Source organism: Mirounga angustirostris, unplaced genomic scaffold, assembly GCF_029215605.1.
Source record: "Mirounga angustirostris isolate CCGP_5_RB_7025 unplaced genomic scaffold, mMirAng1.0.hap1 SCAF_2, whole genome shotgun sequence".
Classification (NCBI taxonomy): Eukaryota; Metazoa; Chordata; class Mammalia; order Carnivora; family Phocidae; genus Mirounga; species Mirounga angustirostris.
In genome coordinates, this window is record NW_026991710.1 from 85028236 (window position 1) to 85047545 (window position 19310).

The window sequence follows — 19310 nt, forward strand, 5'->3', positions numbered from 1 at the left end:
AATATCAAATAAAATGATCCATTTATTGAATAGGTATTTGTGGATTAGCAAATTGATTGTGAGATAAAGATACAGTATCTATTAAAATAAAACATTGAAAAGAATCTATTATTTTCATATGTAAAGAAAATATAAATGATATTCTAAGCAATATATGAGCAAGATTTAAACAAATATATTTGTAGAGGTACTGTGAGTCCATTCTTTTTAATATAATTTTTTTTATTATAAAGTAATTTATATTTATAAACAAATTCAACCATTACAAATCTAAAGAGTATAAGTATAAACCCACCTATTATGCTAATGTCTAAAGATTAACAGATTTTTTTTTCTACATAAGTACAAAATGTATCAGTAGAGGAAGTTCTCTGCTGTAATTAAATACTGGACCATTTGTGACTTATATTTAAAAGATTAAATTATTTCACATAATCAAGAAGCTTGAAGATAAGTGCTTCTAGGGTTAGGGGGTCAGCTCAGCGAGGTCACAGCCTCCCTGTTTGCTTTTTTTTCTCTCCAGAGTTCTTGTTTCGTGGTTATAAGGTAGCTGTCAAAACCTCAACTATCACATCTTTATATAAAGGCATTACTGGCAGGAGAAAAGGCTGAATGGAAAAAGGGGTCTTCCTTTCATTAGGGAGGAAAAATAATTCCATAGATCTTCCTTACCCTCATGGTCAGAACTGTGTGTTTGGCACTTTTGCTGCAAAGAAGGCGGGGAAAATGATTATCTAGTAGAGGTTAATGGAATTGACATGGATTCTTCTGCCCACATAATTTTTTAGGGCGGGGGGGAGTTGTCTAGGAGAGTTGTTTCTAGAACAGAATTATGATTTTTTTTTTTTTTTAAGAAACGGGAAGAGGGCTATGGAGTAGGCTACTAGCAGTAACTGCTATACACATTGTATCAATGTATATGTAAAGGATTAGGTTTGCTTGTAAGTAATACAGGCCCTAAGTAGCTCTGGTTTAAATAAGAGGGAAATTTACTTCTCTCTTGTAAAAGTTCAGAGCAGCTAGTACCAGGAGCAAGATTGTTTACAGGTTGCCGCTTGGCCATCCCTAGATAATGGGCCTCATCTCTATGGTTCAAAATGTTAACTGTATTCCCAGTAGTAGGACTAGAAAGGGATAAAGTCAAAAAGGGGCCAGAAGGGCAGGTCCTGGCCGTCATTTAGGTAGGGTCCCTTAAGGCTGCTCTGAAACAATCTGCTTCTGGTCCATTGTCTGATTCTTAGTCATGTGGCCACACTCCGCTGTTAGGGAGACTGAGAAATGCACCTTTTATGATGGATGGCTATGTGTGTAGGTAAAAGTTAGTGCCTATTAAAAAAGGAGCTTTCAAGAAAGAGAATGGAATGGAGGGACCGCTCATAGTCTCTGCCAACGGGCATAAAGGAACACTCAGTATTATCATTGTTGTAAAAATGGCATCATCCTGAACATATTTCTTACTATCTTTTTTTTTATTTAAAGGAATTGTTTTAGGATAGTGTGTGTGAAAGCTGTGGGAAGTCACACCTTCCATTTGTTTAATTTATGCCTATTTTTTTTTCCGATTTAGTGTTATTGAAAGACACTGGGTTTTCCTACTGCAGACATTTAAAGAAAGATTTTGGAACTTATCCTTTTGATCATGGCTTGGAATCTTTAGCATTTCCAAAAAGGTTGTGGAGAGGAGGACTGAAAGATTTCTAAAAGGTCTCAACACTATCCAGGACTTTAATGTATGAAAGCTGTATGTGAAATCCTGTCACCACAGTGTAAACTGCTGGATAGAGAATTTCTCTCTTTTCTAAACTTTTCTTTCTTTATTCTTTCTGAATGATTACTAGACACCAGATATTAAGATTTTATTGAACAGATTTGTGTGTGAAAAGAAAAGCCATAGTAATCTCTTTTATGTATATTTTTTTTGTAAATTGCTTCTGCACAGATTAAATTTTATATCCAAGCTTAGATGTGAAAAGCAAGCTAGTATATCATTGTTCTTTGCCTGGCCTGGTCACAGTCTACTGCAGGAAGCTTGTTCAAATATAAGCACTTCAATATTTCAGGCAGAAAATAAAATCTCTCTCTTGTTCACATAAATAATGCCATGATGGTGCATCTTTACTAATCCTAGCTTTGTGAAATGAGGTTTTAAAATCTGCTAAGTATCCTCTAGTTCAAAGAATTGCTCTAGTAGAATGAGATAAGACAATGGTTTTATGACTCAAAGACCATGTGTCTATATTCAATCTATTTTCAATCTTTCTGTCATTGCTTCATTGGTGGAATGTTGGCTTTCAGAGATAAGTGAGTCCAATTTTATAACTTCTGTCTACCAGTCCTTCTTCTGAGTGGTGCTGGTGACCAGCTGTCTGAGAATCTGTTACTGAGGGTTGGTGTCCACATGCTACATGATGCCTTCTGCTAATACTGTGTAAGTCTGTAATATTCTTTATGGAGTCCCGTAATTGCTTTATTATTCCATGTTGCTATGCAGTTAGCACCTTCTGGCTGCCGAAAGGAGTATTTGCTTCACATATTTTGCACATTTAAGTAGGCCTAGATTTTTGTAATATCACAGACGGTATGGCATAAATAAAAAGGTCATATGGATTGTGTTAAAATTTGGACTCTGCTTTGAACTGTGATTTTTGGAGCCCCTGTCAGGGGCATTGTTTGATGTGTTTGCTGCTTTTTCCTATATTAAAATATTAATCATTTAAATTCCACTGTATGCAGTACCTTGTTCTGGGTGTTCTAAGAGATATTACAGAACAATGAAATAGATTTCCCCCAATTTATTCATCGTAACTCATGAGTAATCGTGTGGGATATAGTAGACATTTCCTCCCTTTTGCCCCAAAGTCACCTCATGAGATTGCATGTACTTCCCACTATAGAACTTCCCTCCACAGCCTCCCTTGCATCTAGGTTTGGCCCTTGACCCAGGTCTGAGAAGCAGATACACATACCCAGATGTGGGAGGGACCACTTAAACTGCCTTCAGGTAGACTTGATGCAGTGGCCAATGCTGCACCTTCTTTCAGAAGCAACAGGCAACAGTGACAGGGTGATAGCAGGAGTACCTAATGGCCAGCATTGCTGGGGTTGGTGGAATTACCTAAGGTGTCTGTACCTTTGGGTAATAGCTGTGATGTCTTCATGAGACCAGTTCTATGATATGAATTTCACTATTTGCCTGGTTGGGAAGTCTCTATGATTAGTTGCTGGGCTCTTTGGGTTCTGTGAATTACTCAGAATATTTAATCTAGTGAGAATTACTTGCTCGTCTTATAACTAAAATCATTAAATGATATAAGAAGTTAAAAACTATCACATCTTTAATGAATTACAAAAGGAAGTAAAATCTATTTTTTTAGAGGGGGGTGCAGAAAGAATGGGAGAGAGAGAATCTTAGGCAGACTCCCTGCCCAGTGCAGAGGCCAATGTGGGGCTCGATCTCACGACCCTGAGGTCATGACCTGAGCTGAAAACAAGAGTCAGACGGTTAACTGACTGAGCCACCCAGGCGCCCCAATCCAAATTTTTGAGTAGACATATTAATGACATATGATGGAGATAGGGGCTCAAGAAAATAGGAAAGATTGATGGAAGAGGTAGATGTTGATCTCTGTAGTCTCAGTTCATTGAACAAATACTATGAGCTGCTAATAGATACCAGATCTGGTATTAGGTGCTTGGGATAAAAAAAATATGTGAGAATGACACAATTACTATCTTCACCAAACTAAAAGTCCAGTGGAGAAGAAATTAACCTCATTACAACAGCTCTGGCAAAAGCTCTGTTGGAATGAGAGGATACAATGTGTACTTATATCAGGGACACTTATGTATTCAAGAATAGGCAAGTAAGGCTTCCCAGAAGAGTGTCTTTATTTTATTTTATTTTTTAAAGATTTATTTATTTATTTATTTGACAGAGAGAGACACAGCAAGAGGGGTAACACAAGCAGGGGGAGTGGGGGAGGGAGAAGCAGGCTTCCCGCGGAGCAGGGAGCCCGATGCGGGACTCGATGCGGGACTCGACTCCAGGACCCTGGGATCATGACCTGAGCCTAAGGCAGACTGAGCCACCCAGGTGCCCCTAGAGGAGTGTCTTTAAAGAAACAACCTGAATGATGTGTAAACTGAAGGGAATTGATGGAGGAGGGTCTTTGGGTAAAGAGTGTCCAAGGAAGGATATCAGATTTTGCAAAATTTTTATAGTGAAAGAGAATATGACACATTTGAAAAATTTAAAAATTTTCTGCATGGTTGAAATACAGAAGATAGAGTTAGAAAATGATCAAGTGGATCTGGAGAAACATCAAATATTTTCTAACTTTGATGGTTAGAGAGAGTTAACTGAAGTTAGTGCTTATGAAAGATGAGATCAAACCCAAGAATAATATGCAATGCGCAAATAAAGATGCTTATTCTGCTTGTCCTTAAATACACTGTATTAAGTCCTGACATTCAGTGGGGTATCTCAACAAGTTTTGTGATGGTGTACTGGACCAGAACAGGGCCAGTAGCAGTGTTCAGAGGGATGAAGGGACATAGACATATTTAAGATATATTTAGCAGGATTTGGTTATTGATTAGAAAGTGGAAAGGAATGCAGTTAAGATGTTGTTGCTTTATTAGGAAGGCACAGACTTGTGGTTCCTAAGTTGTCTGTCTACCTGCAATTACCAAGTAAACAAATCTCATAATGTTTATATTTATACATATTTAACTTAATATTAAAAGTGAAAATACCTTTAAAAACATAATGGTAATATATAGCTGGTCCTCTTCATTGTTGGTTAGCAAAACTTTAGGTAAAAGACCTGGAAAGTATTTTATTCTAGTGGCTGTGGCAAAATTTGACATTTGCGTTAGATAATACTGGATTTGAATAACACTTGGGCACATATTTGACAAGTTGTATGTAATTTAGTCATTGATGTAACTATGAAAAATAATAATTTATATTGAAATAGCACTTTGCATTTCTTTTCAAAGATCTTCTTCATTCATTATTTCATTTTATACTCACTTAAAATTTTTGAAAGGCAAAATTATCCCCATTAGATAGATGTGAACATGCTGGCTCATAAAGGTTTAGTAACTGTAAGCTCATTCACGCTGCAGGTAACAGAATATGGACAGAGATGGGTCTTCATTCAGAGACAAGAGTTAAGCATCATTTTTATAGTAGGTGATAGTTTTCAGAAGGGCAATGGTACACACTGCATGAGTGGAGACTCCAGGATTTAAAAATTAGGATAAGAAGGGTAGAAGTTCATACATGAATTGCTAACTAGGTAACAAATCACTTCATTATAATTGGAAGGTCATGGTAATTTTCCTTAATGTATGTACAACCTATATCTATTCAAATAAAGTGAAATAGAGGGTTGATCATTTGTCTCTCAAATATTACTAAGTAAAGGACCATTGAAGTCATCCAGGCAGTATTTTACCTTTTATTCCTTAGGGTTATTTTTGGTTTTGTTTTTTACTTTGGCTTGCATTGTTCCTTTAGATTATTAATATCCTCTGTGCTTAAAGGTAAAGACATTATTTTCTACTGTTTGTGTGTTTGCCTGAAGAGCTTGTACAATACTGAGTTGATTGCACTCAAAACTGTTAGGAGCTTAGGAGCTCAGAGATGCGAATGCATAAAAAAATGCCTTTCACAACCCAGCTTAGCTTTAGAAGGTAACTTGCTGGGAAAATGCTTATAGCGATGGGATGACATTATTCAGCTCTGTGAGGTGCTGGCTGGAAAGCTACAATGTCATTGCTTGAAGGACTGTATTTGTTTATAGATGGACAATTACAAGTAGCTTTGGGGGCTGAAATTTTGTAAAATTATCCACTTTTGTAGGTCTCCTGGTTGGCCTACTTATATACATACAAAGAGGTTTTCTTGACCTGAGAGCCAGAGAACTGATGATAAAGAAAAATGTGACTGTTAAACAAGATAAATGATTACTGATGACCACAGTTGGATTTTTGTTGGGTTTAACCAGTTTGAAGAATAAATTAGTGGTGCTTTGAAAATTATGAAATCTAATTCCTTGTATAAAAGCCAATTGATTTTTGTTTTCTAAAGAATAAAATGAATAATAGTTAGTAAAATACAGAATTTAATTATTGTTATATGTTAAAAACAACCACACACATACACAAACATATAGCTTATATGTACATATGCTTATTATATAGTTTATTATAATTATTATCATTATTTTGTTATATAGTTTCTAAGTGATGTCTAAGGAGCCAAAGCCTATTCTGCATCTGTTAGCAAGCTGAGAACCATAACTGGACAGTAGCCCATTGGTGTATTTGCAAATGGGGTTAGAGGGACGAGATGGTGGGAAGAAAAATGAAATGCCAGACTTGAGAGTGGAAGAGCATCTTGTTATATTATTTCTTAATTGGGTTTGACTGTGGAAGACTTTGAAAGAGAAATTATTTAGGAGAAATAAGTCTTACTCTCCTGGATAAGAAATTTTAGAAACAGCATGTGTAATGACTCTGTTAATAGAAGTGTCAAGTACCAAGGGCTTTCTTGCATTACTGAGATTCAAGGAAAAATTCCGTAACTAGTGAGTCAGAAAGCTTGACTTTTACTGAAAACTGATTAAATAAGAGGGAGAAGACTGCCAGCTAATTAGTTGGCTGGATTTATATGAAAGCCCAGGATGGGAAACTGCAACTACATGGTCAGGCCTTAGAACTGTTTTGATCCAAAACTAATTTCCTCAAGTGAGTAGTTAGAAATTGCTTTCTTATAACAATTTCAAAAGGAATGAAATAGAGGAAAGAAGTGGGTTCATAAAATGAAGGGCAAATGCTCTGATTAAAACACACACACACACATGCACACACACGGACACACACGGACCCACACCCACACACACACACACACACACACATTAGTCCCTCTGTAGCAGGTAGGAGAGTTTTTGGGAAGGGGATAAGAAAGAGAAAAACATCAGCGATCCCTATTCTTGTTTTTAAATATTTATTTTTAAATTCCACAGAAAAATTGTTATCTTTATTCATTTTTAAAAGGAATAAATTAATATATGAGGGTATGTGAGCTATTATAAAAACACTGTAGAATAACCACCAATGAAGACATTTTTTTAGTTTGGAGACTTCTGTTTATTCACAAGGCATTTTCTTCCTACTAAATAAACTCTGTGCTTCTTCGATCCATTCTAGAAGCTCTGATATGATTGCACTGTCCAATCTAAGATTTAAAAATGTCTCTTAACTGGATATCTGTTGAACAACATGAGAGAACTCAAAGGAGTTGTAATGCTAAGATTCATTCGCATTACTATTTAGAGTATTTGTTGAGAAGATGAAGCTGTCCTTTTTTGAGAGGAAATTGACTTGAGTATAAGTGCCCTCTGAATATTCTATAAGACACCATTTCCACCCTATTTCCTCACTGTGTTCCCTGCAGTGTAACAGCCGTACTGAAATTCAGTGCCCAGGATTTCAGTTGCTGTATCCAGATTCTTGAACCGTCTCTTAATTGTCTACACTGCCTGAGTATTCTGCCAAAATTCAGGAGGGCAATATTAGGCTGGGAGAGGACACTTTCCCATGGATTCTGCTTTAGCTTGTTCAGGTTCATGAGCTCTTAGGGTTGTTTCTTTTGTGATTCCTTTCTCCATGAAGTTTCCACCCAAAGAAGTCATGAAGGTATAAAGAGGTACCAGAGTAAAAATGAAGTTTTCTTATAAATATGACTTTTTCTGAAAATAGAAACCAGTCTGCATGAGATATTATTTCAGTATCTTATTAAAAGCAAAAGGTTTTATGAACCCCCTTCCTTTTAATAGGTGGTACCTTCCTACTAAATCTCAAATGGCTCTGGCTAATATTTCTAAATTTGCTTTAAACATACTTCATTGAATCTAAGGTACCAGTGGTTCTTAGATTATTCATTATTTGATGTATAAGATAGAAAAAAACCATATAATATTGAGAACCTGGGGTCCTAAGTACTCTTAACTGCATCTCTATTTTAGAGTAAATGTGCATTATAGAATAGAAGAGATACAATATTGCTAACCTCCCCTGCACCTGAATCCAAGTTTTTCCTAGTTGGTGAGGCCTAAACACATAGATGCCTCAAATGAGCTATATACTTATCATGAATGTAGCCATTTTGGAAGGGTAGAATTTTTAGAATGTTTAACAGAAAAAAGGTTTTAGCCAGCATAGTGGGTTCTGAGTAGCATATGTGGATTTAAGGGGTAGATATTTCATTCCTTGAGTTTTACCAGTTGAGTTCATTGTCTTGTGCTTTACACTGGATCATCTCTCTCTCCACCTTGCCCCATCCTGGAATCAGGTAACATAGGGAAGTTGTTATGGGGACCTCAGCTTCTTTTCACTGGCCCAGCATGACAGTATGTGGATGTGTGGGGGCAGATCATGGCAATCTTTTTTTTCCCCCTTGGACACTTTGTATGGTAATAAAAATGGGTTTTTGATAAGATATAATTAATCTTAGCAATTCCTTCCTTAGCCCTCTTCAGGGGTTCTTCATGGAAGAGAGTATCTAGTTCCCAAGGCTTTCTACTTGGTGTCTGTGCGGGGTTGTGATCTTCCTTGATGATACCTTGTGCTTTGAACAGTTGATAGAAAACTGCCTCTTCCCTCCTAACAAATTCCATTTATTCATTTAACAGTTATGGTTTGGGTGCCTTCTGTGTTCCAGCCACTATTATATTATAGACCATACAGAACATTGTTACTATAAATAACAAGAATTGACTGTATTTGGGCAAAGACTTGAAAGAAAGTGAGGAGTGAACCATATAGATTTCTGATGGAAGACTGTCCCTGAGAGGGTACAGCAAGGGCCCCAGCCTGCAGCAGGAACATGCATAGTGTCTTTGAGGAACATGGCTGTGAAGAGTTAGCTAGTGTGGCTGGAGTAGACTGAATAGGAAGAGAGTGGTAGGAAATAAGAGCAGAGAAGTTGAGGAGAGGATAGGCCAATGTGAAAGCCTCAGTTTTTACTCTGAGTGAGGTGGAAAGGCACTACAGGAATTTGTGCAAAAAGTTAACATATTCTGATTTTATTTTAAAAGACTCTCTTAAGTCTATGTGGAGAAAAATGCTGCATCACGTAATGGTGGAAGCAGTGATACCTGTATAAGACTAGTGCAGTAATCAACGAGCAAGGTCATGGTGGTTGTGCTGGGGATCTGATGGTGAAGTTGGTAAGTGGTGGTCAGGTCCAGGATGTATTTTGTAGGGAAAGCTGCCAACTTTAGATTGGCTTTGGGAATGGAGAATGGAGAAAGAAGACTCAGAGTGTTTGGCCAGACTAGCCTGAACAATGAAGCTGCCATTGACAGATGGTAAAGCATGTGGGAAGAGCAGTTTGAGGAGGAGAGTTAGGAGTTCAGTTTTGGACATGTTAAAATCGAGATGTCTGTTTGATATTCAAATAGAACTTTCTGCTGAAGATATTTTCAGAATGGGTAATATTTAGAGAACGAGGTTTGTTACTCTAATTAGCCTTCTATTTATCATATTTCACACATTTATGGCATGCAGGAGGGTGAACTTGACGCTAGATACCTTCTGCCAGGTATACAGGGTATAAGAGGTTGACCTCTGGTGATGGCTTTGTGAACTGAAGTGAGTCATGAATACTGATTATACAAGTTTTTTATTTCATTCTGTTGGCCACGATATCAGTTTTCATGAAATGTACCCACACAACAACCACTCATTACTTCCAATTAAGAATAGTTACTTATATGTCTAATCTTGTTAATATTCTTTTCTAGTATTGCCCCTCTTTATCAATTATTCTACATTATGATGAGCTGGTAAAGCTATTTAATTCTCTTTAGGTGTTTGGTGTCTTTAAACCTTATTCTACATTTACATATGTGAGTGTATATTAATAATTTGTTAATATTTTTTATGTTACTTGAATTGCTCTATTTAAAAAAATAGAATGTTTGAATCATATGCTGTGATATGGTCCTCCATTATCCAGTCTAAAGAAAGCCTTGGAATATTCAGCTGTTTCCCCACAACTTACTTAATGGCAGAATCTGACTTGTAGATATAGTGTCAAGGGGACAATAAACAACTAGCCCAGGCCTTTCAAGGAGAAGCAAATATTCTTGGGGTGCCTGGGTGGCTCAGTCAGTTAAGCATCAGACTCTTGATTTCAGCTCAGGTCATGATCTCAGAATTGAGCCCTGCATCTGGCTCTATATTCAGTGGGAGAATCTCTACTTGAGATTCTCTCTCTCCCTCTCTCCCTACCCCCCCTCCGCTTGCGTGCACACATGTGCATACACTCTCTCAAATAATAAGTAAATAAATCTTAAAAAAGAAGCAAATATTCTGTAGCAGACATAAATTAAGTGAAATATGATCTTGATAATCAGGTAAAAATTTGGGTAAAAAATGTTAGAGCTCATTCACATTTATGATTGTTCAATACAAGGATGAAAAAGGAAATAATTTACTGGTGATATAAAATTTTCTAAAGTCCTAATTTTGCATCCATAATCTCTTTAAGGTCATATTAGCTCTTAATTAAATTATAGTTTAACAACTGGAATTATTTCCTGCATTAGTATTAAATTTTCATGTAATTTACATTTTAAATTTGTTGTTCCCCAAACTTCTCTTTACTAGTTCTAATTTATAATAAAAAAGTCATTGCTCTTTATTCAGTTCTCTTCTTAAAACTCTAACAACTCATTTAGTGAAGATAAAAAGTGGAAGTGTAGGGAGCAAAATGACCTAAGTACATTAAACATGAAAAATTAGGTGGTACTAATAGTTTAGGCAGGATGTGGTCTTTGGTGTAAGGGACCTTTTGCTGGAGAAGAAGTGGCAAAAATTTTTTTTCCTGTTGCGATTACTCAACTCTGCTGGTTTTTGTAGCAAAAAACCAGCCATAGAGAATCTGTAAACTAATGGGCTGCATTCCAATAAAACTTTATGTACAAAACAGGCATTGGGCTGGATTTGGCCCATGGGCAGTAGTTTGCCAGTCCCTGGGTTAGAGGCCAAGTGCCTCATGTTGACCATCAAATGTTCAGGATTTATCCAGATAACCATTGCTACTGTCAAAATTCCATCTATCTGTCTATTTAATCTATGTGTTGTTTATAATTTCTTCCTGTGATTTTTATTTTAATCTGTGTAACGTCTTCAGGTAAAATGTTCCATGAATATGTTCTACCTATGGAAGACACTTGGAACCTATTTTTTTTCTATTCATTTAATTAAACCCTTACAGAGTGCTTGCTATACACCAAGAATGGTATTAGACACTAATCTATCTCATATAATGCCTATTATACTGTCTAATATAATGGTATGATAATTGATGGGGGAAATTATGAAATGTTCAGAGATTAAATGGGGTGGCAGGGATGGCTTTCTAGAGAAAGTGATATCTAGGGAGAAAGCCAAACAGAAAGGAAGAGGTATTCACATGGGGAATTGGAACCAATGTGTGGTAGGAGAACAGCACACACACAGGTAAGTAAGAGAATGTTGGGGAGTTGAGAGACTCAAGTAGCTCTCACCAGCTGATACGGGCTGGCTCTAGCACACTGCAAGCTAAACTCTCTCTGATGTGTGTTTGCAAGAGTGTGTATATGTCTCTGTGTGTATATGCATCCAAGAGTCAGAGTAGTGTGGTTAAGAGCTCAAGTTCTGCAGTCTCAGATCCAGACTTGAAGTCTGCTTCCACAGTTTACTCATTAATTCTATTATTATGATTTGGCATTCAGGCTGACTCTTGTGTCCTTTCCACATGCCTCAATTACTTTATAAGCACTTCCTACTTTGTGGCACACAATGAGATAATACTCATATCTTTCATATCCCAGATAAGAAATTCACCATTTATCCATTGAGATCTGGCTTATTTTAGCGGAGAATGGTATTTAGAAACCCAAATCTGGGTACTTATTGTTATGATCTGTCATTCTTGTATCACACTGTTTCATTATAGAGGCTTTGTAATGTGTTCTAATATCTTCTTGTGGCTCCTTTCATAGTTTTTTCATTTTAGTGTTTCTTAGCTATTTTTATGTGTATTTTTGCTTTTTTCCTATGAACTTTAATATCAACTTGTCTAGCCACAGGGGAAAAAACCTTTTTTGCTATTTTTTACTGGCACTCCATTATACTTATAAGTTAACTTAGGGAGAACTGACATCTTGATAATGTGGTCATATCCAAGAAAAAGAGGTATCTGTCCACTTGCTACTATCTATTTTTCTGGTTTTAAAGTTTTTAAATACAGGAATAACCAATTATTAAGTTCATTCCTAAATATTTTATCTTTACCATTATTACTGTGTTTGTATACTTTTCCTTTCTTTTTTTTTTCTTTTAACTGGTTGTTATTAGTGTATATAGAAGTCACTGATTTTTACATGTTAAACAGCTTATATTCTGCTACCTTGCTGAATTATGTTTGTGTTTTTTGTCAGTTTTATTATTGATTTTCTAGTGTTTCCAAGCAGAGTATCATGCTATTGGCAAATACATATGGTTTTGCTTCTTTTAAATTTTTTATGATTTAAAAGAAGCAAATTGTTCTAACTGATACCTCTAATACATTACTAAATAGTAGTGGATATAATGGCTATCTTTGTCCTGTCTCTGATCTTTGTGAAAATCCTTTACAGTGTTTTCCCTTTATATAAGATACTGACTAGAGGATTGAGTAATATATATTATTACTTTAAGGATGTATCCAATACTTTCTATTTTCATTAGTTTTCTCTTAGAAATGGGTATTGAATTTTGTCAAGGCCTTTTTCAACATTTATGGAGAAAATAATATTTTTTCTCTTTAGATCAAATAATTTAATGAATTATATCAACAGATTTCCTAATGGGCTATTCTTATATTTTTAGCTTAAACCCCACTTGGTTATGACATATTTTCATAATGGAGTGTCAGAGTCTCTCTGCTAATATTTAGGAATTTTCCACTGGTGTTCATAAGTGATATTGATCTGTAATTTTCTTTTTTGCATGTGATGAATTGATCAGGTATAGGTTTCAAGGTTATACTTGCTTCATTAAAGTACTTTGGAAGGTTTCCTTAATTTTCTATACCCTGAGGCAATTTATATAGCATTGGAAATATCTAGACTCTAAAGGTGTGGTAAAATTTCCCCATAGAATCATCTGAATCTGGTGTGTGTGTGTGCATGTGCGTGTGCGTGTGTGTGTGTGTGTGTGTGTGTGAGAGATAGTTCCTTGACAACTTTCTATGTTTCTTCTATGGAAATTAGATCTGCTTCTACTTTCTATTTCCATTGAGCTCAGTTTTTATAAACTATATTTTCCTATAAAATCCTCTTCATGCAGATTTGTAAATTTATTTGCATAGAGGTTTACAAAGCAGTTTCTTAATGATTTTTTAAATTCATTTGTAGCAATAATTATTTTTCTTATTATTTCTTATTTTGTATGTTTGTGTTTTCTCCTCTTCATCTTAATTAAATTAGTAGTTTATATTTTCATTGTATTTTCTGAAAGAATTAGGATTTTGGTTTATTAGCTTATCTACATTTTTTCTTTTTTTAACCTCATTATTTTTTGCTTTTATCTTTTTATTTCCTTTCTCGTGCTTTCTTTTTGTTTACTTAAGTTAAGCTTTTCCTAGATTTTTAAATTGGGAATTTAGTCCACTTATTTTCATTCTTTTATTTTATTGATAGATATAAAAATTAGTATTTTTCTTTGTTCTCTTTAAATGCATTCCACAGATACTGTGTAGGAGAAATATACTGATCCTTGCAACAACATGAATGAATCTCAAAAACATGCTATCTGAAAGTAGGCAGACATAATAAACACATTCTATGTGATTCTGGTCATATGATATTCGAGAAAAATCAAATCTATATTTATAGAAATCAAATCAGTAGTTGCTGATGCTGGGTGTGGTAGTGCAAAGGATGTGAGATATATTTGTGTTAGGATGGTTATATGGATATATAAATTTGTCAAAACATGAAATGTACCGATAACAGTATGCTTATGGGTGCATTTTATTACATATAACTTCATGTAACTATATCTCATAATTCTAATTAAAAATGAGAATGCCTCACTATGAAAATGGAAACTTATGCTATGTTATAATGTCTATTTAGATTTGTAAGAGTCTCAGATTCCTGGTTGGAATACTTTCTTTCTTTCTTTTTTTTTTTTTTAAGATTTTATTTATTTAATTGACAGAGAGAGAGAGACACAGGGAGAAAAGGAACACAAGCGGGAGAGTGGGAGAGGGAGGAGCAGGAAGCCCGATGTAGGGCTCAATCCCAGGACCCTGGGATCATGACCCGAGCTGAAGGCAGATGCTTAACAACTGAGCCACCCAGGCGCCCCTGGACTACTTTCTTAATCTGACGTTTGTTTAAAGACCATAGAGAAGTTACTAGCATTTTTTTTGAGAAGAGGAATAGAGCAACAATTTTCTCTCACATTTAAAACTCTGTATACTGAGGTTTATTCAAATTTACCTTCTTTTTGGAGATAATTAAAACTTGTTTCAGTTTTATTTATTTGATCTTAGCTTAAAGAGGATCATGTTCAACTTATTAATTTTATGATCACTCATTGTGGGAAACATTTTTCATGAAGCTTCAGTGTTCTCAACTTTAAAATGAGGATAAATATTACTTAGCCTGTATTATTATATATGAAAATTAAATGATGTAATATTTATAAAACTCAGCCTGATATTTACATTAAATAAATGATAAAAAATTTTAGCAAGCAGTATTCCCAGTAAAGTTAAGGACAAAACATATTAATATCTAGTGGGCATGACTATGTTCTTCTTGACTTTATTTGGAACAAAAAACATTTGGGAATAGAGTAACAGTACTATAATTACCGAGTTAATACAATTAAACTAGAGAAATAAATGAGGTATAAAATGTGCAAATTAAGATGTGAATCATTATTTTGTGTGTAAATTTTTTTAAAGATTTTATTCTTAAGTAATCTCTACATCCAGTGTGGGGCCTGAACTCACAACCCCAAGATCAAGAGTCATGTGTTCCACTGACAGAGCCACCCAGGTGCCCCTTGAGTCATTATTTTGAAGTTGTAGGTCTGAGGTCTTGTTTCCTTCCTGTCAGTTAGCTAGGCTGGTTTTTTTTTTTTTTTGCCTCTAGAGGCTGCCCATATCCCTCTTATATGGCCCTATCCATCTTCAGACCAGCTATGATGAATTGAGCTCTTGTCATGCTTCAAATTTCTTTGACTTCCTCTTTCCCTACAAGCCTGAGAAAACTTATTTTTATACATCTCATGAGATTATATTAGACCCAACCTATATAATCTCTCCCTTTGCCATATATAACATAATCACTGGGTGGCAAAGGTCATGGGCCATTCTGAACTTCTGCCTACCATATTTCTATATGGTTCAAGTTTTTTCATGAGAATATATTATTCTCCTAACATAAAAACCTATTAATAAAAAGATTATATTGAAAAATTTCAAAACAACTTCTAATTATCCCAAGTTTAAAATGGAATTATAATAACTTGCTCCAAGGAAAAAGGATAAAATAATATATGTGAAAATGTTTTTTAAATGTTAGTCATCAACAAATTTTAGTTATACTTATTTTAACTATGCTATTATTATTATTACAAACATGTAAGTCAGACCATTGCATAGTACCAATGTGAGAATACAGTAATTTTATTAAAGGTAGTGATAAGCAGTCATGAGTGATTAAACGTATACAAAGAGTATGGTCTAGAAACAGCATATTTAACTTTAGATTCACATGGAAAAAAAAGATAGCCAGTGGTCCTCTAGTATAGCAGTTTTTAAAGTTTCCACAGATGGAAAACTTTTCCTCCAATGCTATTTTAATATCAGGGGAGGCCCTTGAAGTTATGGCAGCCATTATCGAGAGCACATATTTTTATTTGATTCTAGGGTTTTGAAATTTCAGGGAACAGGTATTGCCACATATTGGGAAATATTAGGGTCCCATCTTTATTTTCCATGAAGAACTTAATTAGAATTCCTTTTGATTTTTAGAGAATGAGAAATTTAAGGTTAGTAGGATTTAAGGAGAAGATCACAAAAATGGCATGGCAATGCAATATTTCTTTAATTTATCTGTATTGTATATATATTTGGAAGAGAAATCAAACATTCCAGGCTTTGGAACTTCCATCCTATTAGGAGGAATTTGGCTAATGTGGAGGAGTAATGGTGGAAGAAGAGGTCCTAACATGTTCTGATGGATTCCACTGGGTTCTAAAGTGGAATTTTTGGGAGGAGGTTAGAACTCCTGAACCCAGCCTGGGCACTGGCATATAGGAATAAATCTCTATGGAGATGTAGAGCTATGTACACTAAATGAAGGTCAAAGTTTTGTTTTGTTTTGTTTTGTTGTTGTTCTTGTTGTTTTCACCCAAACGTAGGAGATGATAGAAGAAACTATTGTGCTCATCTGTCCTTTATGTGTAATGCTCTTTTATTCATTTGTTCTGTACTGGATCTGCAGTTTTGCTTGGTTTCATTTCCTCTCTTACCCTCTTGCTTGCTGCTGCAGGAACAGCACCTGTATGTCTTGTTCTAAAAGACCACCAGCTACTCCCATGGAGGCTCTGGCTCCTTACACCCCCTCCAGACTCAGATGAAGCACTGAACCGCACCCATTTTTTTTTTGGTGACAGGGACTATGCCATATGTACTGTTTTACTCCTAACACTTAGCATTATACTCAGTAGTTTTGTTTTAAATAAATGACTAAACTAAAATATGTAGAAATGAGGCTCAAGGATTATGAGTCATGAAGTTCTTACAATTCAGGTCCCACCGGATGGGCTAGAGAAACAGGGCATTTGGGGCGCCTGGGTGGCTCAGTCGTTAAGCGTCTGCCTTCGGCTCAGGTCGTGATCCCCGGGTCCTGGGATCGAGCCCCGCATCGGGCTCCCTGCTCCGCGGGAAGCCTGCTTCTCCCTCTCCCACTCCCCCTGCTTGTGTTCCCGCTCTCGCTGTCTCTCTCCCTCTGTTGAAAAATAAATAAAATCTTAAAAAAAAAAAAAAAAAGAAACAGGGCATTTGGACACATGAAATAAGTAATGTTAAAGAGAAGTAGGAGTAGATTTTGTGTTGGTTTGGTGAATAATTGGTTTTCATTTCTGGGCTCTAAATGAGATCCTGTGTAGATTAATTGCCAAAATGGCCCTATTTCCCACCCCATCATCTTGTTACAATGTTTGCATCTCTCTCTTCAGTAAGTGGGGCCTTTTTCCTAACCTCTTGAATTTGGGCTGCACTTTTGACTCACTCAGATTAAAAGATTTCAGTGGAAGTGACTGTTTTTAGTATAAGCTTCAAGAAGCTTTGTACTTTCACTGCCTCTTGTAAACCCTTTCCTCTGCCATGAGAACAAGCCTGGGACAGCCTGTGGCAGTGGAAGCTGCTTGGTCATCCCAGCTGTGACCAGCCTCCAGCTGACCCACCTACTCATTGAAGAAACATAAGCAAGCCTAGTCAAGGTCAGCTGAAGCTGTTCAGATGATCAGGACCACCCAGCAGATCCATAGACTCATGATGGAATAATAAATGGCTCCTATTTGAAACTACCAGATTGGGGGGGGGAGTGGTTTATTACACAACAACAGATAAATGATATAGAACATAGAGTGGCAAAGTCATTTGAGAACACTCATTGTGGTACAAAGTATTTTTCTGAGTTTTTTAAAGAGAGTGACTATAGTTTTTATAAAAATGATATACACACCCATTATAAAAAAAACTTTAAGCCATATTAAATAATACAAAAAAGTATAAAAATCACACCACCCCTAGTTATATATCTGTTTATATTTACTTTATAGTTATGCATACATATTTCAAGCTATGTATTATATATCAATTTATAAATGTAAATATCACTCCCTCACATTTTAAGAAATAATTTTATGTAGACTCTTTGGTTCTGTATTTGATATCAATAACTTGCATTTTTTTTAATTGTTAGAGCCACTTTATTATTGCCTTCAGTTATCCAGAGAACATCATGTTGACTGCAAGCTTATTTGAGATGCAGCACTCTGTGAAGCCTGTCTAATGCTATCATTGCAGGCTTTTGCAAAAGTGCTAAGTACATATTTCCATATTATTAGGGGAGTTGTTTATTCATTTACCCTGTAGGTATATATTTGTGATTCAAAAATGTTATTACTGAATACATTGATTTTAAGTCTTTTCAAGGCAAAGATTGATTGAATAATGAAACTTTTTGTAAAAAGTAAATATATTAAAAACACGTGATACAAAGGCATAAAACATTACCTTTATCTTTGAACATTGTATCTGATCTTCCTCCCCGATCTCATACTCCTTTCTTCACTTTCAGAGAGAACTTCACTCTTAGAGATATTAAATTTGTTTTTTCCATGCATTTCTTCTTAAACTTGCTTATTTATTTATTTTTGTCTCAGGAACATTATTCCTAAGATTGGCCCTTGATATCCTGTATACCTATAATTCATTATTTTATTCATTTACATTGCTATTTGGTATTCCATTACATAAATACAACATGATCTATTTATCCATTTGTATTAGGGAAATAATGCTAATTGCTATCACAATCTTAACATCACAGTTGCTAAATATAATATAAGGTCATTTGTCTGTAGTTTCACAATCTGATCTGGATCTGTTTGTGAATGTGGTAGGGGAAACATAGTGAGGAGTGCTTGTTGCACGTAGTCATTCAGAGATCTATCACAGTGTATCATGAGGCCATTCCATACTCATTACGTGGCTTCAGTACACCTGCATCATCTAGTCAGCAAGGAGAGAAAAAAGGAGTGTAGACATGGCATACTTGCTTTTAACTGCTTGAAACATAGAATGCTCACTTTCTTTGAGGAGAAATAGTTAAAGGTCCTATTTTTATGCAAGGGGGCTTGAAAATGTGTTTGTGTATGTATATTCAGAGGATAAAAATTGTTTAATGAATACATAGCACTGTTACTTTCATAACTATCTCTCTAATCTTGGGATATACATTTTATTCTTATATTCACACTCACCTTCTTTCTAATGGAGGTGTCTAAAGTCCTGTCAAAGCTAAAAATCTATATCCTATTCTGTCTTCTTCACAAGGCTATGTCTTAAGGGGCTGTGGTTCCTCCAACTTTTTCTATGTTATGTCTTCCTGTTTGGTTTCTAGAAGTGGTCATATTTTCCAGTTCTTCCAGGCCCCCAATTTATTGACTCTACCGATTCC